General features: G+C 40.8%; 2 long non-coding RNA genes across 2 annotated transcripts in view; both read left to right on the top strand.

Moving 5' to 3' along the window:
- Positions 1 to 865: 865 nt before the first annotated feature.
- Positions 866 to 3,213, top strand: LOC147602356 (uncharacterized). The gene is made up of 3 exons (XR_015261686.1): positions 866 to 1,198; positions 2,034 to 2,265; positions 2,379 to 3,213. It is a non-coding gene; the product is annotated as an uncharacterized LOC147602356 (long non-coding RNA).
- An 85-nt stretch (positions 3,214 to 3,298) lies between these two features.
- LOC147602355 (uncharacterized) overlaps positions 3,299 to 27,431 on the top strand; it is a 49,930-nt gene continuing 25,797 nt past the window's right edge. Inside the window, exon 1 of the long non-coding RNA XR_015261678.1 lies at positions 3,299 to 3,643. This is a non-coding gene — a long non-coding RNA (uncharacterized LOC147602355). The remainder of the gene's footprint in view (positions 3,644 to 27,431) is intronic.

Below are 27,431 nucleotides of genomic sequence, written 5' to 3'. Positions count from 1 at the left end.
CAAGGAGAGCTCTGAACCGCTCTCTTTCCGTGACACTACCGGGGGATTTTTTTTTTTTTTTTGGCGGGGGGGGGGCGGGCGGGGAGGTGTTCTTTGAAAAAAAAAAATTCAGGCAGGCGACGGCGCTGACTTTATTTGGTGGTGATCCGCAGCCCCCGCCTAGGGTAGAGCTCGTCCCCGCGGTGAGGCAGAGGGGACCTGTGTGTCCCCCATCCGCCCCCAACCCTGTGTCCCCAGCTCCAAACTTGGCAGGGAAACAGGGCTGGGAGAGGTGCCATACCCCTACCCGAGAAACAACCCTTCCCCGACCCCCCAAAAAACCAGAGCTGGCGTTCTCCTGCCCCCTCTCGCTGCTTAGGGGCACGGGGAGCCACTTTCCATCTTCATCCCCAAATTTTCCTGCCTTCTTAAGAAAGGAGACTGAAATATCGCTCTTGCAGGAAACGCACGGTTGCGAAAAGTTGTTAGTAAAGAGCATTCAATCAACTCCCCGCAACCGCTGTGAAAGTTTCCTTAAAATTAAAAAAAAAAAAGGAAATTGGATTTTATTTCTCCGTCCCATTTGGAAAAGCGGTGAATTGCGGTGCTTGGGCAATAAAACTCTAAAAGTTTGCAAAAAAAAAAAAAAAGTTCTCAATAATAATGAAAATAACACCGAAAGCAGCGCCTGGACACCCGGTAAACGCCTGGTCGGAAAATCCAGGCATCTGGAGCTGAGTTTTGTCGTTTCAGTTCGCCTGCTGATGTCAACGGCGCGTCGGTAATGAAACGAGAATTGAGGGGGAGGCGGCGAGGCGGGGGGCGGGGGGAGCAAGGGAGAGACGAGCAAGCGCCTTTTTCCAAAAGGCGGAGTTTTGGTGGTTTTTTTTTTTTTTTTTTTTTGAGGTCATTTCATCTCGACTCTTTCGTCATTTTGACTATAAAAGCAAGCTTGGCTGGCCGATTTTTCCCAGTCCCGCGTCCGGCTTGGGGTGATGCGGTGACCGCCCGCACAAGATGACTTTAACCGAGGTGTTAAAGCATCCTCGGTTCTTCCCCTGGTGCCGACCGTGAGTTTAATAATAATAAAAGGTCGGGGAAAACCGTCCGAGCTCGCTGCAAACTGGCTGAAACGATGAGTCTGGAGAAGGCGGACATCTGGAGTTTAACCGTTGCTACTTTTATGTGACGTTACAGAAAGAAGATGGAAAGCTGTTTGGTAAGGTTTTCATAGGAATTTCCGAATTTCCTTCTCTGTCTCAAGAGCAAAACAGCGTGCAACACGTAGTAACTTTTCCCTAGAAGGCGTCTATTGCCGGGTGCAGGGAACAACCGGTATCCCCTCGGAAAATAAAGTACGGCTCTTAAAAATTTTGAAAAAAAAAAAAAAAAACCAACACAATCCTCTTGTCCTCCTCTTAAATTATCTTTTCCCCCTCACAAACCAGCCGGCAAACCACCGCCGAAGCAGGCACACGGCTCTGTAGGCAAACCTGGGGAAGAAAAAAAAAAAAAAACAAACAAAAAAACAAAAACCAAAACAACAAAATCCAAACGAAAACCCAAATGCGAAGGCATTCCTGACAGCAGAAGTGAAACCGTCCCGATTCAGCCGAGTTTATTTGCAAACCCGGGAAGCAGCGAGCCCGAGGGCGGGGGGGGGCCGCGGGGGGAGCGGGAGGGGTGGGCGCGGAGGGACCTGCCGGGGCGGGGGCTGCGGCTGCTGACTCAGAAAAAGCCATGTAGGTCAGAACGAGTCTCCCTGAGTTACCTAAGTTTGAACAATTCAGCTTTTCTTTGGAGACTCCCAGAGCGCTCTTGCAACATTTCTGAACGCGGCGGCTTTCGGCGAAGTTCAGCCCCCGGGGCAGGGTCTTGGTACCCACACAGGTTTCGCCCCTCGCTTTTATCTGCCCTCGCCCATTTCCATCACAAGGCTCCTTTTTTTTTTCTTTTTTTTTTTTTCCTCCTTAATCTTTTGTCTCAGAGGCGTGTTTTTATGAAAAAAAATATCGCGCCAGCGCATCACACCCCATTTTCTCCAAAATGTTCAGGGAACAGCAAGCGAATTGCCCGCTTACTCTCCGCTCAGTTCAGTCCTTTCCAGGAAGGCTTATTCACCATTCATAGCTTGGATCTATTCTTCACCACCACTCTTCACTACTTTCCACAACCAGTTAATTTTTACACCACCAGTTAAAGGGCGATTAAGAATTCGCTTTTGCCACGGGTTTCGTACGCAAAAGACTTCTGAGCGGCACTGAACACTGCCTGTCTTCGAACTGGGTAATTTTCGTTCTTTTTTTTTCCTTCTCTATTTTTTATTTTTCCTTCTTTATTTTTTCCTTCTTTATTCATTTTTTTTTCTTTTTTATTCTTTTTTTTTTTTTTTAACCCAGGAAAAGAGCAGCCGCAGTCCCCACGGAGAACTCGCAGAGGATGAGCAAGCGTCGTGTACCTGTCGCAAGAGCAGCGAAGCGGGACGGAGACCTCGCTGCCAAGCACAAAGTTTGTGGAAGAGAGGAAAGCCTGTGATCAGGAGAGAAAGGCATCACACTAAACGGGTTTTATTTTATTCACTTGCAGCTTTAACCTGTGCTCCCCAGCGCCGGGGCCACAGCAAGCAGGGGCCGTGCGTGGGCTAGGGTGGGGCGCGGGGAGATTTGCGAAGGACCTGGCACTTTTCCCCCAGAAAAAAAAAATAATCGTGGGGAAGGCAGCCGTTGTCACGAAGCAGAACTGAGAGGGGAAATCATCCGCCCGTAGATTTCACGAAAGCAAGGAGCGGGGGAAAAAAAAAAATCAAACAACAAACTAAAAAAACCCAACACAAACAAAAAAATCCCAGACCTCGCTCGGTCCGACCGCTGTATCTCTGCCCATCATGGGTGTTTTTAGGGCGATCACACAACCGGTGTCACGGTCACGCACGCCTCCAGCCTCCCCCCAGCTCAGGATGGGGAGGGGAAGTGGGAGGCAAAGCTCGGCACCCTCTTTGGGAAAGCGTTGGAAGGGCGTCTCGGAAAGAAAACGAGGGCGTCGGACGGTGCTTGCACCTGCCCTCGGGGCTTTCAACTGGGGTCGGGGGGATACCGGCGAGGCGAGGGGCGCCGAACCGAGCGGCGGCCCCACCGTTCGGTTCGGCGCCCCTCTCCTCGCTTCCCGCGTGGGTCGATGCCCGGGTTCTCCCCCACGCCGCACCAACCGGTCTCCCCTGGGCTCGTGTCTGCGTGTCCGTGTCGTCCCCCCCCTTCCTCCGCCCCGATATCTTCTTCCTTTCCTCCCCCCCTCTCCCCAACCCTCCCCCGGCGAGGAGTTAAGTGCCACCGCTCCGCCTTCTCCTTTTCGCAATGTTGACGCAATCTATAAATAGTGGAACAAAAGGAGCAACTTCCTCGCAGCTTTGCTGAAACGGCACAAAAAAAGGCAACCGGGGGGAGGAGGGGGGGAATGCGAGATGAGGGGGGGGGAGCTGGTTATTTTTTTTTTTTTTCTTCGGTTAAAAGGCGAATCCTCCCTCCTCCCACACACACACACGCTACTGGAAGATTATTTATAATTTTTTTTTTTTTCCTCGCTGTCTCCTATGCCGGCAGCGTTCTGCGAGTGGCTGTTTTGCTTTTGCACCGAGAGAACGGCTCTCCCCCCCTCCACTCTTCTGACAGTAAGTGCCGTTTACCTACTGCTTTTTGGGAGGGGGGAAGGGGGGCTGCCTGCCCCCCTACCTGCCTGCTGCCCCCCCTGGGCAGGAGGGACCGGGGAGGGGGGGGAAGGTTTGGTTTGGAGCCGCTCAGTGCGGGGGGAGGGGGGAACGTGCGCACGAGAGACGGACCGTGGGGGACCTGCGGATTTGGGAAGAGGTGGGGGGAAACCGGTGAAATAAGGTGATCGGGAGAGGGGGACGGTTGCCGCTGCCCGCCGAACAAAAGCTCACGCTGATATTAAAGGGGCTTTTGTTAGGAGAAGTGTGCGTGTGCGAGGCGGGGGGGGCGGGGGGGACGGGGACACACGACACGCACACGACACCCCGCCCGCGGCAAGTTGCCGTGGGGCGGAGGGCACCTTAGACTTGTTTACCGCTCGGCGCTGCGCTCACCGGCGTGTCTACCCCCTACAAACCACCACCCCCCAACCCCCTCTCTTTTCCCCTCCCTGAGTGGGGCAGGGGGGATGACCGGAGCGGGATTTAAAAGGAAAAAAAGGGGAGGGGGGTGCGCGGTCAGGAGATGCTGATACGATCACGCGTGAAACAATCCCACCCCCCCCCTCCCTTCCCCTTTGCCACTCGGATCGGTTGCAAGCGCAGGCAGTCGCTGGCCGGAGGGAGAATTACATCATCCCCCGCCCCACGGATGCTACCTTGCGTGTCGCTACCACGCGCGCAGGGGAATATTTGGGGGCGCGCCTCCTCCCCCCCACGCCCCCCTTACCCCCGGCTCGGGCATGCGCCCCAGCCGGGGGTAAGGGGGGCGTGGGGGGGAGGAGGCGCGCCCCCGCGTCGCTTCACACACACGCCCGCCTGAGTGTTTACAGCGCTCACACAGGCGTATTGTGACGTCGCCTGAGTGACAGCCCGTCGCGCCAACGGCCGCCCCGCCCGCCTCCCCCCCCTCCGCGCGCCCTGAGCGGTTCCGCGGGGGGGGGGACGGACACGACAGAGGGGGGGAACCAGGCCCAAAACTGAATACTGCAAAAGTTAAATCGAAATTACACCCTCTGGTATCGGGGTGGTTTACATGATGCAGGTTCATTCGTGATAAAAACACGATTTTTTTTTTTTAATGGGAAGTAGATTTAAGCACCGAGGACGAAACCTAAATTTCACACACCATATGCTTTCCCCACTGTCACGAGTGTAAGGTTATAGGTGTAGAAACTTGTTGCAATATGCTACCGAGGGGAGAAAACGTGCGTGGGTTTTTTTTTTTTAATCGGTCCGTGAAAATACTGAAGTAGTACTTACCCACTGCAAAGTCAATAAATCCATATCACGCTAAAAACAACAAACAGTGTTTTATAAACTGCTACGAGAACTCTTTGCTAGAACACAGCGGTGTAAAATTATTATACTAAACCATCAGTATTCACTCGTTGCAAAATTCAAGTAACCGTGAAGCCCCGTTTAGGAGTCCACGCAGTTTTTTAATGTGTTAATGGTTGGGCTTTCTTCAAAGCGTGTTCCTTTTTGAAGCCTGGGTGTTTCTATTTGTGCAGAAAATAGACTGAGGAGCTTTGAGCTCCTACTGTTACAAAAGTTAAAAGCAAACAAAGTTGAGCTGCTAAGTCGGCAGTCTGGAATGAGTCAATAGTATCTCCTTTGTCCCGCTCGCTTTCTCTGCTGCCGTGTATCTTTGCTCTATTTCCTCCACACAAGCAAATGAGCATTTCGACCCTCGGCGTATTTAACAGTTAGACTTGATGGGTCTCCTGGCTTCTAAATAGTCTAACCTACCCAGTAAAATTCAAATGCCATCTGCTTTCCAGGCTGTGTACAACAGTCGCAATACCGTCAATGACAGTGCGCTCACTTCTTTAACCACATCGATACTTACACGTTTTCCATTATCTATAATTAATGGGACAAATTATTCCTGCTTTGTTGTAGTAAGCCTTCATAAGGGAACAAATATGCCTTTTTAAAGCATTCCATCATCTCTTGTTTTTACAAAAAGATTGGGACAGCGACACGAAGGAGATGTAAATAACTCCACCCCCGCCACCCCTCTTCATTTACTGGGGGATTCCCTGAGAGTCTCAGACGGCAGGGAGGTAACATCGCTGGCTTTCACAACAGGATCACAGGTCCTGACATGGGGTCACAGAGAATCTATGCTTCGCTAGCCCTGCGCTCGGGTTTTGTGTAGCCGGTAGCAGGTCCCTTGAGGGATCAATGTCAACTTAAGCATGCCACCTTCCACAAGCAATGGGTTGGCCAGTGACCGAGAGCTGTAACTGGCTCCTGGCTCCCTAGTTCTGCTGCACTCGGAGCTCGAGTGCCGCTGCCAGGCTGCTTCTGCAGCTTTGGGGCTTGTCACAGAAAGAACTCAAAGTGGGAGTGGTACAAAGCAAAACTCAACACTGTCCGTTATCTGAAAACAAAAGGTGGGTAGATGTATTAGGTGTATTAGAAAAGCTACTGGGGTAGGGATGTGGCTTACAGACTGAGGCACAGAAACTGGAGCCGACTCCCATCACCTGCGTACCTGAAACCCACTCTGCTCTCAAATTCAGGCCTTGGGATTGTTATTGGTCATTCTACAGATCTGTCACACTCCCAGAGATGATAAACAAATGTCAAGTCAATATGTCACATGTAAAAGTATTAGTGTTCAGGAAATAAAATAGGAGCATACTTTCTCTGTATTACATATATGTTTTAAATTAATCCATTAAGGAAGAAGATACATATATACACACACACACATATATATGTATGCACAAACACATACACTACTCCTCACATTAACAGCCTCTTCTGGTTGAACTATCAAAAAGCATTGGAGACTAGGGTTGGGTTACTAGAGTGCAAAGAAAAGTGAAACTGTATTAACTCACTGTGAGGCTGAAACCTGTATTTTAATACATACAGTATGCAGTTTTTATGTAATTTTGTTACCATACAAAGGCTTTTTAGATCTCCAAGATCAAGATAGTATTTTTTGTTTTGTAAACATAAGGCTTGTTTATTATTAATTTATCTAACTCTGCTTTTCCTTTGATTACCTGAATTACTTAAATGAGTAATTTAGCACGATTATCTGAATTACCATACCTTTCCCTTTTCACACTTGAAAAAGATTATCAGTCAGCTTCTGCTGTAGTATTGTATATGTGAGCGTTCTGATTGTACCATTGAGTGTCTGACACTTTTAAATTTTTTAAAATGTAATTCCGTATTTCACCCTCCCAGTTCTTCTTAAAAATGCAGCCTCATAATTCCTAATGATAACAAACAGTTTCCTCGGGTGACCATAAAGGCCTATGCTATGAATTTCTACAGCTTCCGTTTAAAATTCTAAACACACGTCTATCTTTTCAGTTGTAAAGGGTGTTACTAACTTACATCTGGAAATTTGACTGATACAGCACAGTCTTCCTGGTTCTGCAAGCAGGCAGTTCCAGTGTTTCAGCTTTTGCACAGTAGCACTTTAACAAGCAGCAGCCATGCATAACTAACAAGGCTGCAAGTCCAGTTACTGCTTTTCAGAAGCCCGTGCCCAGCTCTTAAGTTATCCAAAATGTCCATTTTATATTGTTGCAGCCATATGACAAAACTATTAACAGCAGGAAAATGCGGTAGTTATTCACAACGGATAAGATACAGGGGGAGAAAAAAAGTTTTAAAAAATGGAGCCTGAGGCGCAGGAAGAAGGCAGCACAGCTCCAGCTATCCTTTTATAGTAACTGGTGTTTTATGGAAAGTGGGAAAGAAAAGAAAACTCTCTCTTCCTTCCAGCAGCTAGCCAGTGATGGCACGACCCTTCTAACTGAAGACTGACAGCATTCTTGGAGAAATCTTTATGCAGGTTTCATTTCTAGTATCTGGAAATGAGAAGTATTGTTTAACCCAGTTCCTTCTCTCAAACCTACTTCTGGATTCTGGGTCTTATCCTCTAGCTATATTGATGGGTGTCTAACAGAACAGTTTTCAAGTTTGGCATTAATGCTTCATCAGAAGTAGTATTTTTAAGTACTGAGGTAACTTTCACGAATATTTTCTACATGTACAGTTAACATTCTGAATACTGCATATGTAGAGATAATACTAGCTAATCAGGGTATTACTTTAAAACGTGTACATAATGTGTACTCAAGCTACACCTAGCACAGACTAAAAAGTGTTCTCAGCATGGATTACAGCTGCAAATAAATTCTTTGTTAAAGATGAATGGAAATCAGGAAATCAGCACAGTTCATCAGATGAGAAATATGCCCTTTAGACTCCACAAAGAAGCAAAAAATAAATGTGCTGAAAACCAGGCAACACTAGCTGGCAAAACAGAATATCGAAACCCCTGTACTTTTTCAGGATTCTTCTTTCTGTCTGAATGTGGTATGTGCATGAACATCCTTTCTTATAAAATAATAAATTTCACAAAGATTCCACTGTATGACAGTGTACTGATTGGCTATCGTAACTACTGACTAAATATTAATTTTGGTAGTCTTTCAAAGTTAAATCTATGAACTACTATATCTGGATAACTTTTAAGTCTGTACCCAGAAGCGAAACTCCAACAAACTGATTTCCTGATTTACACATTGTCTGTCCCTATTTGTAAAGATTTGTTTAGTTATTTACTTTAGTTCATCATTTTTACTTTCATTATTTGGTTAGAGGAATACTAGATAGTTTCTTTTGATTCAGAGTTTTTTTCATCATAGTTTTACAACACCAAACAGTGCAATAAACACTGCAGACTAAGTAGAAAGAGCTCCACATTAGTGCAATCACTCCAGTTTCGTAACTCCTACAGATTTTTATCCTTTACAAGCAATGATTTACATACCAGTGAGCAAAAATGAAAATGAGGGGGAAACTCATTATAACCCCGTATGTGTACTTAGTTCCTCCTAACACGGACTAGATTAAACCTGGTCTATCTAACAACAGCTGTAAAGGGTGAGAGCAAAGGGTCCTTTCTCATAATGGTCATGCACAATTAACGCTCTCTTCACTCAAGAGAAAAAACCAAACCCAAAATGGGACGGAGGATCTGGGCTACTATTCTTTCACCTTCTCTCCCCACCCCCACCCTTTGAGCTGCAAAGAAAGGATCAGGTTGCACTATTTTAAAAGCTAGCGCAGTACGCACACTTCCTCGCTATATTGGAGAGCACTGGGAGAAAATCTTTCGCAGAGCTCCCTGCAGGAGCGCGTACTGCTTCACAACATCCTTTACTCAGGACTGTGACTTATCAACAGAGCTTAGCCTTCAATTAAGTGATGAAAACTTCCCCTGTCAACGTACATTATTCTTAGGGGCGTATATGAATAAGAATATTATTGAACTAACTTACCTTCGACACATGGTTTTGAAAGCTCTGTGCTTGACGCAAGTCATAAAAAACAATCACCATAGCTCAGCACTACAGGTAAAGCAGACCTATAAATAAATGAAAAAAGAAATTAAGCGACTTAGCATAATTTCCTGAACACGCTTAAATAAACTGGATTGATTAACACATTAAAGAATAGAATTGCTCTCTTTTTCATTCCACCATCTGAGCACAGATTGCCAGTTACTGTTCCTACAGACATTTAAAGTTAAAGCACACAGCCGATGTTAAATCTTTATCAAGGGGGAAGATGAGTGATGTTTTGGCAAAGGTTTGGAATGGGACCTCAAACAAGGGCAGTAATCCTGTCCCCAACTCAGAATTTCACCAATAGGTTTTCAATTTTAAGATAGGGACAATTAAAACTGTGCCACCTCTCACTGAAGCTAAGAGACAAAATAATGCTTACAGGATGTCTCAAGGCCTTATACACTAAGGTTATAAAAAGTCGAAAATAACCTAAGATCCAAAATAAGTGTTTAGCAACTTTTTCATTACCTGTGTATTTCTTTTCAAAATACAAAAGTCATAGTTCCAGAGGCAAGGTGCCTAGTTAGCAGTACCTACTGAATGTGAAAACGCTAATCCAGCTAGGAAGACCTCCCTTAAAGGAGTTCTCATCATGTACTGTGTCTCCATATAAAAGAACCAAAAGTGATGGTGACTGAAATCCTCACCACTCTTCCACACTCTTCACGTTAGATGCAAAGACCTGACTGGGAAAGGACACTAAAAGCCTTGTATCTCACCCAGGGAAGGATCCTTCAGTAGGAATTGCGGAAGGAAGCCACAAGCCTCCTCCTGTGGAAACGGGAAGTTTTGGGCGCAGCGGGAGAGTCTGCACAAAGCACTGCATAGATGCTGGGCTGTGAGACAGTGGCACTCAGAGGCTAGAGGAGCTGCATCATTACACGAAGGGTAATGGTTTTAAAACAGAGGGAGGTAGATTCATATTAGATATTAGGAAAAAACTTTTACACTGAGGGTGGTGAAACACTGGCACAGGTTGCCCAGAGAGGTGGTGGATGCCTCATCCCTGGAAACATTCAAGGCCAGGTTGGACAGGGCTCTGAGCAACCTGATCTGGTTGGAGATGTGTCCCTGCTCCTGGCAGGGCAGGTGTGTGTGTGTGTGTGTGTGTGGACTAGATGGCCTTTAAAAGTCCCTTCCAACCCAAACCATTCTATGGTTCTATGATTACAGCATCACCTGCCAAACGGCCCAATGGTGAGAAGGTATAAATGCTGTTTAATCTTGCCTCAGCCACCTCTACCTGAGCTCTGTGAGTTTTAAAAAGGAACAAAATCTCATTCCAGGCCTAAAAAAAAGGTTAAGATCTATAGATAGAAAGCTGTATATTAGATCTAGGTATTACCATATCTGTAGCTGTTAATAACACACAATTTCAACACACAGACTGGCAGACTGAAAGCAACAATTAAAATAATGACAGGCTGTGTCATATGACAACAAATTTACAAGTAGTAGCAAAACTGCCCTTTTCTCATGCATTAAGACTTAGCATTCTAAAGGGAGAGCTTGCTGGAAACACACAAGAGGGACATGAAAATGGAGGGAAATATAAGAAGTTTAATGGAAGATGCTGAGTTGGATGACCAAAGTCTTAATCAAATAAGAAAGCAGTATCCTATTTACTTTCTGATGCTGTCTAATGGAACAAATCAAGGCCCACACATTTCTTCGCAAATCCTATCACAAGGATTCTACCTCTCTGTGCCCCTGAGGTCATGAGTGACCATGTACGGGCCCCTGACGACTCCTGCTGCCTCTTCTGTAATAACAGCAAACATACACTTCTCTAGGCACTTGAGCCTGTATCGCATGCTATACACCACATGCTGCCTCCCGTACTCTTTTTTTTTCATTTCAGCAGTCTATACACCCCCCAAAAAAATTTCTGTATAATCTTTTATGTCTCTATGCAGCCTTTCTTGCACTGAGAAGTTTCTCGATACTTAAGCAGACACGTGTTAAGGTATAAGGAAAAACATTAAAAAATAAGATTATTTCAGGGAGAGACTCGGCAGCTTTTCAGAAAAAGGAATACTTTATTTCAAATAAAATAAAATCTTTTTCAGCTGAAAGAGGCTTATGTTTATATTATTACTAAAACTTTTACTGAAAGGAGAAGACACAGTAACAGTAGACAATAGTTCCAAAGGAAGTTCTGTTACAGTACAAACAAACAAAAATATATATTCTTAAAGTGTATAAAATATGTGATCCATGCTGAACTTCTGCATACGGCTTAAATATCGAGCTGTGATTGTGGACTGCTCTTTAACATGTCCAACAGCCTTAATGCTGAAACCTCTACAAGGAGATAATGAATACAATAGCATTCACAAAGCACAAAACTGAGATATTCTTTCACTGGAACTTCTTCAGCACTAACAAAGACACCATTCAAAAAAAAAAAAAAAAAAAAGATTTCAAAGACCACTGTAGATGCTGGACATAGCCTGATTCTGGAGTTAAAGGCAGACATCCGCTAGCCAAAAGGAATAACTCAAACAAAGGAGAGACTTCCAAGTTTCAGTCTTGCAAGTCTGAGACCTCTTGTTTGAACTTATCTATGTTTTCACACATCAGTAGGTTCAGTGGAATTAGAAATACCCGGTATGTCTAACGAAAACAATCTCTATCAGTGAATACAGCATGAACATGATAACATATGTTTTCCAAGCCCAGAGCAATTGTCAAGCAATTACTATTTGTCAAGGCAATACACTTGATAGTCAGGGTCATCTAAACCTAGGTCATCTCCTTCTATCTTCTTCTGAGGCAGGTCTCAGTAACTCAGCTGCCCACCTTTCCTTCATTTGCTCTGAACGAAAGTCACGGAGGCAGGTTTCGCTCGCGACAGGCAGCGAGAAAGCCAGGGGAGGCAGAGGCAGTGGCAAGCGGTGCAGTTACTGCACTGTGATGGCTCATATGAGCAACAGCTGCTGGGGTTTTGTTCCAAGACGAAGGAGGGCCGGCACAGGTCAGAGGGGACTCCTGGACAACCAATTATTAACCAGGGCTTTCTAAAGCACTTGCAAAGCCCATATTGTGTTTGTTTAGGACCCAGAACTACAAGTGCATGTAATCAGCAGGCTGGATGGATTGGTTTGTGTCTCTGAGTTAAATTATCAATTCTAGCTATCTTTTAAAACAGAAATTTTGCAGTCTATTTTGGTCCAGTTTCACAATTGCTTTTTTTTTTTTTCTTTTCATTCTTATTCTACTAAATATACCCTTTTTACAAAATATGATTCTTTTTGCTATCCAGATTGTTATTTCATGCCTGGACAATTTTTATTTAATCACCTATATAACTAACCTCTGATTCTTAATTTTTACATTTTATGATAGAAAATTTAATGGTTTTTTTTACCACATGATTCAGTCTTCCAATTTTGATTTGTAAACTGTGTGTAGATGGAAAATGGAATTCAATTAAAATGTAGCAAAAGAGCACTTCATTTTTTATCAGTTAAATAACCACAGATGTAAGTAACATGAAAGAAAAAAAAAATTATCAGAACATACCGCACCGAAAACTGATTTATTCAACAGGGACTAATAACTGCTAGTTGGTGAATTTAAGTGATTGTTTCTGGTCAGCATGACCTTCAAGACTTTAGAACTAGTACATCTCATCCTCTTACATTTTCATTCATGGACCTGATGAGAACAAATGAAATTGCCTGCTTTTTAATCTCCCAGTGGATTTTTCAATTTTTAACATATTAGTCATTAACATAAAGTAGATGAGTACGTTAAAAGAAAAAAAAAAAGCTATCAGAAGCAATTTCAGCATTCTGTAGGTTACAGTTCCAAGTGCTCTGCCAGTGACTTCCACCCCTTCAGTGGTTTGACTTTCTCTAAACCTTTGGCATCAAAAAATGTGTTGCATAGCATTTTTATTGTGTTATCTTAAAATGCTATAATAAATTTAACCTTAATACTGGCTGCCCCACTTCCATACTTAATTTTAAGTGATCTTGTAAAAAAAAAAAACATTTAATTTAAATAAAGCATGCATACAGAACTCATTAAACATATTAATCATTCCAGGAGGCTACAAAAGTGATAGAAAATGTGGATTCCTTCCTTCCTGATTTCTCGTCCATTTATGCTATAGTATGTTCAAAACAGAATGCGTTCCTACTGTGCCTGCTGGTGTACATACAAAGTTAAAGAGACAGAGCCCTGGCACAGAGGTTTGCCTTAATTTGCTCAACACCTGAGGTGTTAAAAGTAAAAAGCCAAACAGGAGAGGCTTTTATTTTTTTTTTGTAAAGCACTGGCTGTTCAGGTGCAGATTCACCAGCAGCAGGAGGCAGAGGGTGAAAGGATGCTGTGAAGGGCTCTAGATCCTCCCCTGTTCCTGCATCCCTTCCTGTTCCCCTACTCCTCCGGCTCTAGCTGCGTTCACCTACCCCTATGAACACTGGAAGGACTTTAAGCTAACCAGGGAACTGAACATAAGCATCGACCACCTTAATCTCTGCTAAATACAGAGACTTCCCACTGCATATCCTTGTCCTTGCTAAGGGACTTCGGAGGACAAACCTACTATCAGGACAACTCCCCAAGTTGAAAGGAAGAGAAGGAAAGTTATTTCTGAGAATGCTTGTGATCCTGGCTTGCTGAATTTTCGGAATATGACTTACAGATTTGGCACTACAGATCTGCGGATTCGATTTATTAACTTAACAAGAATTAGAATAAAATTGCTCCTCCCAAATTACTGTGATGAAAACAACACTATCCCATGGATTCTCTACTATTTTTTTTCTTGGTCTTTTCTTTGGTGGGCTCAAAGATTTCCTCTCTGTAGTAGAGAAAATCTGAAGGCCAGCACAAGGAACAAGAAAAATCATTACTCAGAATTACAATGGTAGCAGCAAGTTTCTAAAACGATAAAGATGAAGAAAGTTTGGTTTAGGTAAGGGTATGATTAAGTGAGGAAAAAGAGATGAAGAAGAGGCATTTCATTAACATATGCCATAAAATATTTGAAATACCACAGACTACATAGTTAGAAAAGGTGACAGTGCAGTAACAGGGAAGAAAAGGACTGACTGAGGTTGGTTGTAGTTGGCTGAATTTAAAAAGGGGAAAGTCCTGAAAGTATTTGTTTCATTTTTGCAAAGACTAGGAGTAGACCAAGATTCATAAATAAACCATATTTTAAGAATACAAGAGAGGTCAGACTGCTTCAGGCCAGGCATACACTTGGCCCATTTACCTATCTCCAACAGCAGACACAAGCCAATTCTTACCCAAGTACTCTCTCAGAGAACAGCAGAACCAGGACAGGCACAGTTGATACCACCCATGGGTTCCAACATCCAACTTTGCTTTACCTCGGGGGGTTTCCTGAACCTGATGTGGTTTGTCTAGTCAGTGACCTTTACTAGATGTCTCTTCCAAGGTCTTAACAGGATCATGGAACAGTTTGGGTGGAAGGGACCTTTAAAGGTCATCTAGTCCAACCCCACTGCAAGGAGCAGGGACATCTTCAACCAGATCAGGTTGCTCAGAGCCCCGTCCAGCCTGGCCTTGAATGTTTCCAGGGATGGGGCATTGTTGTAGTTTAGCCCCGATCAGGACCTGACTACGCAGTCTCTCTCTCTCTCCCCCCACTTCTTGCAACCAGGCCGGGCTGAGTCAGGCCCAGAGGGCCGCCCAGTGGGAGGCCAGAGTGTAAGGGCTGCAGGGTCCACAAAGTTTGCGCCTCCCTTTCTCTGCCCTCACTCCAGCTTCTTCACATAATCTCTTTTTTTTTTTTTTTTTTTCTGTTTTTCCCCTTCTTAAATATATTATCGCAGAGGTGTTATCAGGGAACATTCTGCTACCAATTGGTTTGGCCTTGGCCAGTAGCAGGTCTGCCCTAGGCCAGCCGAGTCCACTGGACAAAGGGGAAACAACTTCTAGAAGCTTCTTACAGAAGCTGCCACCATAGCCCTTCCTCACTAAACAAAACCAGGAGCGGCATCCACCACCTCTCTGGGCAACCTGTTGCAGTGTTTCACCACCCTCACTGTAAAATATTTTTTCCTTATGGCTGATCTAGCCTCTTTCAGTTTAAAACCATTGCCCCTTGTCCTGCCACTCCAGGCCCTGATAAAAAGGTCTTGTGCAGTCTCTACTTAGATCTGTGTGAACTTCTTTCATCCATACTGTCTAGCCAAAGAATGTCGCAAGTATATTACTGACAGGCATATAAAACAATATAATTTATTGTACTATTGAACCTGCCTACTGCCAACTTCTTCTGATGCACCATCATTTTCTTTATTGATAGAGAAGGTGAGAAGCTGGTCCCTGTCCATCCTTTTCATGTGTGATTTTAAAACATTTATTGCTATTTTGAAGAAGTGTTAGAGAGGTGCTGTAATTAAAGTCTCTGAAGTCTGTTGCCCCTATATTGGAAATCTATTTCTTCTTAGCTCTGCCAATCAACAACCAGTTTGCCTGCTATCTGTGGCAGATGCTGAAGCTGCTATTGCACAGAAGTCCTTCCAAGATCCTGGGGAACTGGAAGCTTAGATGAGCACATTCTGAGAGAGCCATTCTTTCCCACTGTTAGGGAAGATACATTAGAGGAAAAGATGCAGTCATGCATATTGTGCTCTTAAAACCCTGCTGATCTTTCTGCAAGGAGAATCTAAAAGAATAGTAGGGAGTGGAAATGAAGAGAAGAAAATGTGCCAATCCACAGAAATCAGCCCCATTCTAAGCACATTACTTGCTAAGAATTAAAGCTCAAGGAATCAATGTAAATTTGAAGTAGAAAACTGAAGATAAAGTAGTTCAAGCTTCCTCTACAAGAGGAAGGCATTGTTTCATAGTAGACCTTAAGCAGGCACAGTTAACATAATAATTAAAACAGCAGAAGCTTGTGAGAGTTCCTGTTATTTCAGTAGGAGATTCATAACCCATGCAGTATACTCCCATTTTCCCTGATATGTGTTTTACAAGGCACGGGAATATTTATCAAGCAGGCAGGAAAGCCCAGTTTCTCTTAGTAAAAAAATTAGATGGATAGGTAAGACAGATCTCCATTCTTAGGTAAAAATATAAACAAAGGCCTTTCAGAAGTCTTACCACAACATAAGGTATATTGTATCCCTGTACAGAAGAAGAGAAGTAGCTATTGGAGAAAAATGCACTCTTGGAGAAATTATGTAAACTCCAGTTAGTGTCAAAGCTATTGAAAAGTCCCATACTACTGAAGTAGAGGAGGTTAAGGGAGACTGATGATACTAAGATACTCAAACAGAAAGTCTTTTCATTTAGGTTTATGAGTAACTCTAGTTAAAGTGACTCTATTTGACACAAAATGATCTGTACTGTTGCAAAATAGTTTCTGTCAGCAGATTTCACCTAGGCAACGCCCAGTCTATCAGCTATAATGACACTGGGTTTGGCTGCCGGATCTGATTATTATTTCGGAAGAGTATGTCTGGCTAAGCAAGTAAGGAATTTGCAATGAAAGTTTCACAAGACACAAATAAAGGTTAAAAAAACCCAAAACATACAAGCTCCATGTTATTAAATAGGTAAACAAAACATTTTTTTCAGGAGCTGTCAGCATCAAGGCCAGGTTGGATGAGGCTCTGAGCAACCTGATCTAATTGGAGAGGTCCTTGCTTCTTGCAGGGGAGTTGGACTAGATGGCCTTTAAAGGTCCCTTCCAACCCAAACTATTATATGATTCTATTCCATGATTCCCCTAGTTAGAACAGGACACCTATTTCTGTCTGTTATGCACAAGTGCATATTTGGAAGTCCCCATTTGAAAAAGGTAACTCTGGAAGGCAGGTCATTGCTGTTGACTCCCTGCTGCAATGGTCTGCAATATGCTGAGGGTTAGAAAAGCTCAAAGCCTCTGATGTTATCAGCTCTAACCCCAAATGTTGCCTGGTTCTGCCTGGCTTAATTCAGAGCCATATGTCACACAAATTCCCGAAGATGGTCTTGCCCCTCAATGGCTTGTTGACAAGACATATAACTAATTATCACATTGACTATCAGCACTTTTTTATGAAAGTCCCTGAGAAACAACAAAAAACCAAATGTACATTTTGTTCAAGGCAGAGGGTCCTGACTCTGAGATATTTAGACACAGACAAAGCATCCCCTGAGCATCACAGAGATTTTGAATGTGAGCAAATCCCTATCTCTGAGTAGACCTGTCTCCCACCCAGACCCTTGGTACATTAAGGTATGAAGACGACGCTGTACTGAGTATCGTTTGCTCAAAGCTTAATGAGCAGGGGACTTCTTTGTTGTACCATAGACATCTGATGCAGCATGTATCAGGTGGTGACAAGGCTGTGGTTTCAGTCAACTTTGTGCACAATGTAGATGTACAAGTACAAGATGTAGAAGTACAAAATGTTTTGTGGGAGATTATAAATTCTGAGATGTTTTCACGGATCTTAAAAGATGACCTAGAAGCTGATTTAATTGACCTGTTACTATCTAGGATCTCTCCTCTGGGAAGTAAAAAGCTCTTGATAATATTAAATATAACAGCAAAACCATAACCAAGTGTTACAAATCAGTGTTGCTGGTTTTGTACATCTGAGAACTACTGATCATATAGTTTTAGACCTGTGTGAATGGAATCAATCATCTGTTGTGGTACTACACTTATCTTCTGAGACAGGCTGTGATGATGGCTACCTTTTGGGAGGAGGCAGGGGGAACACAAAACCAACAGAAAATTCCTGCTTGCATGACGAGAAAGACTGAAGAGTATAGCACTCTGTAATGTAGTCTAGTGTTCCTATTGAGGAATCTAATGTATTTTCTCTGCTGCATAGACCCCTATGTAAAAATAGACATCTTGCAGGCTGGCAGTTCAAAATCCCTGAGGATTAGTGATTGGTTAGGAGATTATGGATACTACTCCAGTCTGAATTTGAAACAGCAAATGAAAGTGCTGAGGCACTGATAGTTGACACTGAACTGCTAACCCACTCACCCTTCCTGTAAAGCTGTAGATACAGAGGCTTTGTCACTGATTTGTAATGGTACATTTGCTTCTGCAATCAGTCGTGGAAGGGAATCTATTTCTGGTGTTTATTGTTTCTAATAAGCTGGAGAGCTTGTTAGAGACTAAGAGAGAGAAAAGCCACGAGGCCAACAAGTCACTCAGCACTACGTACAACACGATAACTGAAAATGCAAAGACATTCACTACTATCAGGGCTATAAATACACAAGGCACTTAACACAAAGCCAGTCACTATTAAGGTCCCTGCAGGAAGCATGCAAGTAATAAAATAGGTCTTTTCAGGCCCTGGACTTTAAAATACATGAATCAAAGACACATCATATTGCTGATGAATCTCTTATCCCTTGCTACGTGCATGGGCAGCAACTTGTGCTGGGAATCACGTTCCTCTTGCTTTCATCAGACTTCCCTGCCAATACAAGTAGACCCTGGTAATGGGTATGTCCCAGAAGCTCAGAATCATAGCTTTCAGGACATCTAATAAGAGATACTGTCTTAAATCAGAACTATAGCTTTACTTGTGGAATTTAGAAATAAATTTATTTCTGTTCAAGGGAAGTCTTCTCCCCCCCTTCCTCCCTCCCTCCCTCCCTCACTGCATATTTCCTCTTGGAAAACAGAAATACTACTATGGGAGATGTTGCTCTCTGCAGAATCACACTAGGGAATATCTTAAACTCCAGTAACTTAAGACTTCTTTATCCCTATATCTAGAGATATCTAGTATGTTAACTCAAACTGTATTTTGCTAATGGTCATAAGGAGACTTAATTTACTGCATGAAATTAATTATACTGTTACATATAAAGTTAAATGAATCATGCAGTACGTACACTGCATTATTTCCATCCTTGTGGTATGACGGAAATAGTGAAATCATGAATGTTCGTGTTGCTATTTAATGCCCTGAGGATAGAGGATATGAGGGTGCTTCAAGCAGTAGCCTGCTGATACCATCTAATGGACTCTTGCTTGTCCAAACAATTTGTCCTTGCACTCGTGGGGCGCATACACACCAGCAATTAAATCCGTCTACACAACCGCTCAAAGAAGCAGCCAAAAGCATCCCAGATAAGTTATTCAAGCACTTTATAAAAATTGGGCAATTAAAATAGCTCTCTGCTTTGGCTAACTTTTAGATGGAAAACTGTGCTATACAAATTAACACACACACACACTGCCTTAAGAAAGCAACTGTCTCTTTGTACTGTTACTGTCTGGAGAGCCCAAAACTACAAATAAATACACTTCCTAGTATCCCAGAGAAAATATTTCTTAATTCTGACATTTAAAAAAATTTCTTTCTCAAAACTGTCTGAAAAAAATTCCACGCTTCTAAATGCTAATGCTTATACTTTCCAACTTATATCCAACCATAAGATTGTTTTTCTGAAGTACAGTTTTTACTACTTCGTCCAGTCCAATTGCGGTTATGTTAAATAAGGAGATTACCACCACTTTAAAACATTATTAAATCTGCTAAAACAGAGTAACTCAGAATAACTGCACACCATGTTTCCCCAGTTCTACCTCCAATTACACATTCTCCTGCCAACTTAAATAAATATTATATCATTCCAGTTTCCTTGCATATGGTTGTTTACCTCACTTAATCAAACTGCATATATTCTTTTTCTTCCTAACCACTCTTTCATTATTCTTAGTGTTTCTGAATGTTCTTATTTAATCTTAATCTATTTATATTAATCTTAATATTTTCAAAATTATTAAATAATAAATTCATTGGCACCTATAAAAGGGGCGTTAGATTCTCCTACATTATTACCTCTATATTTTCCCGAATATCATACTATCCAAAATAGACACAGGCACCTTGCTGGGGGTTGACTTCTGTTGTAGCTGCATTAGGCCTCTGAAGATATGCAGGAAAACTAAATTTCTCATCATAATAAATCCCCTCTGGTTAAGTAAATGTTTTCTTTAGTCTGCAAAAAATTATTTTTAAACTGTTCAATAAAATATTAAATGGGAAATCTGAAAATATAGTTTGCATTCCATAACTACAAACTATAAATATAAATGTGAATGTTAAACTACAAAAATTATTAATATACATGTTGAAGAGCAAGTTCTGACAAGTAAAATGAGACAACTTTAGATTTCAACTGTTAGTAAAAGGAGCCTTAGTAGTTTTTTCATTTTTCTCAATTTCTTCAATTCATTAAGGCACCTCATGATTTAGAGCCATTATTCTCTCTTCACAAAACATCTTGGATTATAAACTACTTCCCTGACTTTCATGAGAAGTCAAGTGACTCAACTTTTAGAGGCCTTTCTGAAGCAGTATTTAACTTATATCCAGGAATTATATTTTCTTATCATTGTAAAAAAGTGTGAGTTAAACATTCTAAAGCTATTTGCTAGACATGTTCCTCAACAAGCTTCTCTGACCTATACTGTTTCTCTTCTACATAAACTGTATTCATATAAAGATGCACTGGTATGTGATTCATATTCTTGTTCCACAAATCTGTGGGAATTTTAACATACGGTATATTTTGCCTGAAGCAAACAAAGTTATAATGCAGTCAATTACTGTTGGCAAATAAGACTCCCAAAATTAAAGACATCAAGTTGACAACAATCTTTCTCCAGATTGGCTTGTATTATAAAGGTTTTAAGACTTTGGTGGTCTCTTTCTAAGTTAATTCTCAAATAGCATAAGCAGATGCCTCTTACTTTAAAAGAAAAACATAAATCACAGCCAGGTAAATCTAGATTATTCATGTACAGTATTAAACAGAAAAGTTAGACTGGAACTTCTTGGTTTTATATCAAGATAACAAGACAGGGCAAGCTACAAAAGTGAAGGGGTGATACTTTTCTTACTTAGATCTTCCTCCCTGGGAGGTTAACTGAGTGAAAGGCACTTGATTCTCTGTACGCTAGTCACATTTTTAATACAGCTGCTTCTAATAATTGAAACATTTCTAACAAAATTTGAGGAAAGAAAGTACAATAAAATGTCCATTTACAAATGTTCACAGCCGTCCTATTGCAGACCCAATACAAGAAAAAACACTAGAAAAGAAACATTTTAATTTGAAGACTTTAATTATTATTTGATATGAACATGTAAGTCCTTACGCAGCTAACAGATTATCACAGTAATAAACAGTTTTCTCATCATCCTTCAAATTTAATTTCTTAGAACAGACATACTAGCCAGTATTCTGAATACACTGAATTCATTCTGTCAGTATTCTGAATAGGCAAGTGATCTTCATTCCTTCAATATCCTTGATCTCTTATGTTACATTTTTTATGCTCTAACAAAAGCATATACACAAATGATTCACATTATAATGAAGGCCATGAATGTTGGTAACATGAACCATACATATTCTTTAATGGTGTTTTTGAGTAAAGGAAAATAAAATATCTTGAGGTTTGGAGCAGAAATATAAGTGATACTTTCTAATATCACTAACTAATTTCACTTTAGGGTTCCATTATCACAGCATAGATACTAGGTTTCATTTTTATTACTAGCAGGCTTTACTTATCAGAGTAAAAGTAGGCTGTTAACCACAGAAAGTAAAATTCATCATCAACGTTCTGGTTTTGTTTAGGAATGAGACTTTTTCAGATATTCTGTCAAATAATAAACTCTAGTTATCTGTATGTGACTGAAAAGAAACTACATGTGTTTTGAATGCAGAATATTACCCCGTAATATCTACAAAGCTTTACATACCTGAAAAGCATGTGCTAGACAGAATTAGAGGCCAAGGAAAAAGGGTACTGACAATGCTGAAACCAGCTTCCTGCCCAGAGGACCACGTAACTGTAAGCAGAGTAATAGTACTGCTTGCATGAATAGGTAAAATGCTTTATCCTTATTGATGATCTGTAAATAGAAATTATATAAATATGAACTTTAAAATTTAAAAAAGTGAAAATTAAAATATAGCAAGGCATACAAAATACAGGAATACATCTATTGACAAAAAAATACCTGCATTTTTGATGATTTATCATGTGTTCAGACTATCCAATTTCATCTCTACATTCCGAATTTATTTGTCAAATTACTTCTTAATATTCGAGATTATGTATTCAGTGGAGCCAACAAGTATGAAAGACGACAGATGTAAGAGCATTGTGATGACAGAAACTTTTTGTCTAATCTGTTCTGAATTGCCAGTGAGGAAGATGCTTCAGCATCGCCAGATAGCCTGGTTCCAATCTTTAACTGTCTTTGTACTTAGAGGGATTTTCCAAGTATGTAGCCTGTTCTTCTTCACTGTAAATTAAGGTAATTTTTTTTCTTGTCCTTCCACAACTGGGTAGAAAAGACAATTGATGACTATCTCTTCACAATAATCTTCAGATGTCAGATTATTTTCCCCAGTCTTCTCTTCTCTAGACTAAACAAATACAGCACTTTTGAAATGTGCCTTATAAATCTTGCTTCCTAAAAACCTTTTCACTCGTGTGCTCTCTCATGGATTCACCTTTACCTGGAAATTGAAATCATTTTCCTTTTCCAGCCTTTATTTTAACACAGTGATACAACAGTTTTATTCACCGACTTTTATTCTGGCCATTTTGCATGAGTGTTCTTTGATTTTGCTTCATCTGTAAAACTAGGTAGTATCGATATTGCTTGCAGTGTTGTGGTACTCTAGAGCAGCAGGCCTCATAGACCCTTGAAACAAAATACATCTGTCCATCTCTTCTGTAACTTTTTTTTTTTTAATTAGTAATGACAGTTAATTTTCTTTGAGTGTAGAATAATTCACTCACTTTTCCCTTTTCTTAAAAGAACTGAATAAAACAGGGATTTTGTATACCTTCTACTTCATGATACTACAACTTTCATTTTTACATTTAAAGCTAAACCAATAATTATAATATTCTTAATAAATAAGCTGACAGATAGATGGATGGACAGGCAGCCATAAATCTAGTCTTCTTTGAGAATCAGGCATAATAGAAGGAAGATTTTAGTTAAAGCCTGCATCTCTCTCTTTGTCTCAAAACAGCTAATGTCTGCTGAAATGGAGGCAGAGGGATGTTGCTAGTTGAAGTATACTATGGAGTCTCTCTTCGATGATTACACAATTATTTGTGGTAAAAGTATGTCAGGTTCTGCATTGCTTTCAATGAGTTTTGTCTGAATAAAGTAGAAACATTTTGGACCAAGAAAAGTAAAACAAAGGATGTAAGATACTAACAGATCAAATAAGTGCTCTAAATGCTGCAGCAACTCGCCGTCTTCACATTTATTTCTAGATGCTGCCTCTAGAGAATAGAGTCTCTTTAACTTGAGTCTCTTTTAACCAGAGATAGTTTATCCCAGAAATCTCCAAATTCTTTCATTGGAAAGAAGGAAGGGAAAAAAAAAAGACAAGACATGAAAAACTGGGCAATGGTTTATGACATCTAGCCCAGATTTTCTGCTTGTTTGCTCTACTTCACTTGCACACACTACGCAACTGCACCACAGTCACATATGAAAGTTCTTCTAAGAAGTGGTTTCTATGGTTTGGTTTTGCTTTTTAATATGCATATAGTTTATTCATAGGGTACTTTAATAATGAATTCCTGAAATTTAGTAGTTGTTCTTCGTAATCTACTTAATCTACCCAACTGCAAAACATCCAAATCCCATGATACCTAGGTGTGCTCTCAATATACTAAATGAGTAAATAGGCGTTAAGGGCTCCCAGCAGCCTTGCACTCCTGCTCAGAGCCACCCATTCCCCATCACTGGAAAACCCTTTTTACAATTCCTCTACCCTTCAGCCAAAATTCTGGTGTAGTCATCTACTCCTTGCCATGCTCCAACGTAGGTTCCAGCAGCTCCTAAAAACGATTTCCCCCCACTTCCTCGGGAAACATAGAGAGACAAACCCTCAACAAGTGATTATTTAAGCAGGAGTGATGGCACAGAATGCATTTGCAATTAAGAGAGAAGCAGTTTATGAACACTTCTCCAGCAGACAGTCATACCTGCACTATCTGCCATAACATTTTTCAGAATCTGTTTTTCATAGAAGTCTTAAAACGACTTTTTTTCTTCAAAACAGGAACTACCAGTTGTGGCAGTTCAGACATTAGGTTTAGAATATGCAATGTATTCAGAGAGAAGTGGACAACTTCAAATATTTTGTTTGGTTGTTTCATGTCATTTTCTAAAATTATGCCCAAGGGGATCCTACTATGAGAATTTACATAATGTATTTCAATTTCACAATTACAAGGTCATTTTAAGAAAGAACACTTCTTTTTTTTTCAGCTAGATACGTAATATATGTGACAGATTTGCTTTATGTTTTTCTCCATCTATGTGTACATAATTCTACTTTCTTATATTTTTCATTTATGTTATCTTTTTTTTTTTAATGTAGTTTCTATTATTTGCAAGAACATATTTCTATTATTTGCAGGAACATAACTCTACTGAAGCCAAAGCAAGCCAAAGGTACAGAATCATACATTTGTATTACAGAAGTTATTCTTCTGAATGTAGTTGCACTGTGTTGCACATACAGTTGATGGCAATACAGTAAAGCTATAACAGCCAGTTCGTTCCTCCAGAAAGGCTGCCTGCATTTCTGCAGGACTGCTCCTCCAAATAAATTATGCTACTTAATCTATAGGTAAATTTATCACTGAATAGTTGTTATGATGGTCTGTTTGCTTCTTGGTGTTCCATTAAGAATCATTTCCTATCAAGAATCCTTTCCAAACACCTTTCCTTTGATCTATAGCATCCTAAAATGTCGCTCAATTTATTTATTTCATTTACATCCTTTATATACTGACTAAATATATATATAATGATTTTAATTACTCCAGACTGCTTTGTTTGTGGATTACATATATTGAGTAAATTTAGCGCGTTTTCATGAGAGGGGTTACCTTGTTTTGCATTGATCTATTTTCTTTTAAACTACCTGTGACACCATACCAAAATGCCTTGAGCATTATAAGGTGTGGTTGTAACAGCACAATATATATCAGATCTAGTAGCTCCTTAATTTTGTATTTTCACATGCAATATACAAACCAGACAGTTTTCTTTGCATGGCATTGTGATACCTTTTTTTGAGTTTACCATGCTTTACACAGATGTTTCAAGGATCACTTTTTTCCAAAGTAAAGTCGGAGCTGGAGATCCTCAGCAGTCACCAGAGGAGCTCACCTTCTTTCAAAAATCTGCATATAGTTTTATTTTGAGCAGTTTATTTCCTCTCTTTACCTCTGAGTAACTTAAAAGACAATATTCAACTGAATGCTAAAGCATTATGTTCCAGCATTGTCTGACTTGCCACATTTTCCCTTCCCTTTTTATTTTCTGTCTTCAGATTTAAGCAGTTAATCCCAGGTCACAAAGTATTCCATGAATGTAATTTTATTTCCCCTTTTTGTGCACCCTGTACATAGTTTTCTATAACCTGTAAAATTAGAAATGATCGTGAAAATAATTGGTGACCTCACTAGGTCAAAATATGACCTGGAACCTAATGGTAATTACATCACATGCTGGAAAATTGTCCCAGTAACACAGAGATTACGTTAATCCCAAAATATTATTGCATATCCCTTTTTTAAATCTGTGTAAGTATTCAGTAAAGCACTTATCCCATCATGTGCATGATGAGGTCATTATTTTATATTGAAGTGTGCCCAATTCAGCATCAGGTCCTTCCCAAAAGTCTCAGAATAAAACACCAGAAGCAAATGCATTGTATTTCAGGCTTTTATCCTACAAGGAGGTCCACACAGGTGTGACCCAAACTGCATTTTAATAATGAACTAAATCTGTTTACTTAAATGGTCATATACTGACTTCTTTGTAACCTTGCTTATTTTGAAAAGAATATCCACTCATCTGACTGGCTTTCCAATTTCCATTTTAAAATACTTCCACATCAGATAAGCACCGTTTTGCCTTTTATTATCCTCCTCTGACTTTCTTAATCTAGCGATTTTTCAGATTTTCTACACTTTCTTTCCTTTAAGTCACACATTACATCCAAATTTATACATTCATTTAGATTTCTGTTCAAGAAACAGTAGTCTGAAAGATACCTGTAGATTATTAGTTTTCATGCCATTGGGATTTTAATTTAGAGCAGGCTCGTACAGTTGTAATTATTGCCAACTGGATGTAGTTCACAAGGTTACATGTGTTTTACTGAGCTAAACAGGGCCCAGGCACATGCCTGGGCTCCACCATGTGATAATCCATGGAGCCATTTAACTCTTAGCATGCTCTGCGGTATGCTTTTGGCCCAGGCCAACAAGCACTCAGGTAAGACACAACAAGATTTGGGGAATACCGTGGCTTAGGGGCTGTTCTTAGTAGGCAGTATGAATGAGGCCACCCTGCCTCGGGAGAGCAGATGGGTTAGCCATGTGAATGTGAGCTGCAATTTGCTACCAACTCTTGACCGGGCTGTGGCCTGTTTTGTTTTCTAGATGTCATCTAAGAAATTAAATGCAGGTGAAAATTGGTAGAGTGTAGGTGTACCTTCTTATGCTCCCATTACCAAACCTGTGCAAAGGATGAGAGCTGTTGGCATGGGAGAGGGACAGGCCAGCGTTAGGCTGGCTGTAACTTTCCCATGTTGGTCAGAATGGATCTTGGCTACCTTGTGCTATCTCCAGTGGGCAGAACAGGGGTACAGAATCTGGATGCCTTCATATTTTCAGATACTTTTGTATATTTTCAGTTACCATTTTGGTTTGCTGTTTCTTCAACTATCTTTTAAAATAAATTATCTGATTTGTAGACAGTGTCTCAGATTTCCTTTTATTCAGTATTTCTCTATCGGAAACAAAGAGACAAGTTAAGAGTTGAAGAAATTTGGGAAAAAAATCTGCTTTCTAGTGTTTCTTTAAAAGTTTCACATATTTTCAGATTATAGTAGCAAAACGATACTAACTAAGCAGATAATTAGGCTTTCTCAGATAGCACCATATGGTCTGAGCTTTCTTTCTGTTTTATTTTATCTTTGCATGATGGCAAGCTTAAAGTTCCCATTTCCAATTCCGTTTTCTTTTCTCCTACTTCATACTTCACTAAGTATTTATTTACAGTGGAATCTTGCTCTTATTCTATTGCAATGTTATTGCTAAACCAGCTTTCTGCTATTACTCTTCAAACTCTTTACGTTTCTGTCAGTAATTTTCACAATATGTTTACCCTTTTTCTGGTCTCTTCATTAAACCAGAAGTATTGTACATTCATAAGGTCTTCGTTTTAGATCTAGTATCTTTTTTTTTTTTTCTGATCACTATCAGATCCAGGACTGAATTAACTCTCATTACTTCTTTCATCTGTTTTAAGTACTATACAAAAATATTCTCCTGTAGC

This window comes from Chlamydotis macqueenii, chromosome 1 (assembly GCF_036417535.1).
Source record: "Chlamydotis macqueenii isolate bChlMac1 chromosome 1, bChlMac1.mat, whole genome shotgun sequence".
NCBI lineage: Eukaryota > Metazoa > Chordata > Aves > Otidiformes > Otididae > Chlamydotis > Chlamydotis macqueenii.
The sequence above is the reverse complement of the archived record's forward strand: the minus strand, read 5'-3'. Positions and strand labels throughout refer to the sequence as shown.